This window comes from Pteropus vampyrus, unplaced genomic scaffold, assembly GCF_000151845.1.
Source record: "Pteropus vampyrus isolate Shadow unplaced genomic scaffold, Pvam_2.0 Scaffold169, whole genome shotgun sequence".
NCBI classification, from domain to species: domain Eukaryota; kingdom Metazoa; phylum Chordata; class Mammalia; order Chiroptera; family Pteropodidae; genus Pteropus; species Pteropus vampyrus.
The window spans coordinates 114,608-115,585 of NW_011888950.1; the positions used below are offsets into that span (position 1 = coordinate 114,608).

Below are 978 nucleotides of genomic sequence, written 5' to 3' on the forward strand. Positions count from 1 at the left end.
TGTGTGTGTGAGTGTGTGTGCGCACGCATGCGCAGAGACAGGGAGATGGTAGCTGTGCTTAATGGTTGGGGCTTTCGCGAATGCAGCTGGCTCCGTCAGATGAAGCGCTGCAAGCTCGTGTGTGGAGTTGGGGCTGATTGCAGTGAGACTGTCTTCTCGTTGATGGCTTCTCCCCGGGATAAACTGTTTCTCGAGTCGTGCTTAACGTCACCAGGTGCAGTCAATTCTGATGGATTCTGCCAAGCAAAATGCAGGCCGAGGGCAGAGGCAGCGACCCGAGATTATCACATGACCCGTCAGTGCCAGAAGGAACTTCTCCGTCAGGTGTGTGGCACCTTGGCCGAGGCGTTCGTGATATTCAGGGCTTCGGGTTCGATGTCGACTTAATCGGGGTAACAAAAAGGGTTGTCCTGGAGGAGGGAGCTCTAGCAGAAGGCATTTGGTCCTTGTCTAAGCTCTCCTGAGTTAAGTCAGTGATTTTCATTCGGGTCTGCCATAGAAAGCCTCTTACCGTGAGTGCGAAGTGCTGAGTCCATCTGAATCGGAGATGCTCGAACAGGGGTTCATGAGCCAGATCTGACCCGTAGATGTATTTCATTGACCTGACAGTGGTTTTTGTTTAATATTTACACTCCTACAGCACCCGGTCTTCCTAGGTGGTCTCCCATCTACGTACTAACCAGGCCCGACTCTACTTAGCTTCCGAGATCGGACGAGATCGGGCGCGTTCAGGGTGGCGTGGCCGTAGACTGACAGTGTTTTTCTTAAAGTTACTTGCCAAGGTTGCAAATCACAGTACTTCATTAAAAAAAAAAAAAAAAAAAATCCAGTTTTCTAGCTTTCCTTGACAAGTCAGAAAATCTGGCCACAGTGGCCTCTTCTTTCCCATATGGCAAAAATCAGCGAGCTGAGTAATAAATGTCCCTTTAAGACTGGACACTGGCTCTCAATTTATTTGAATCTCCACCACTCCTGACC

General features: G+C 49.6%; 1 pseudogene; it reads right to left on the minus strand.

The window, feature by feature from the left end:
• Positions 1–631: 631 nt before the first annotated feature.
• LOC111745897 lies at positions 632–750 on the minus strand (annotated as a pseudogene).
• Between the last annotated feature and the right edge of the window lie 228 nt (positions 751–978).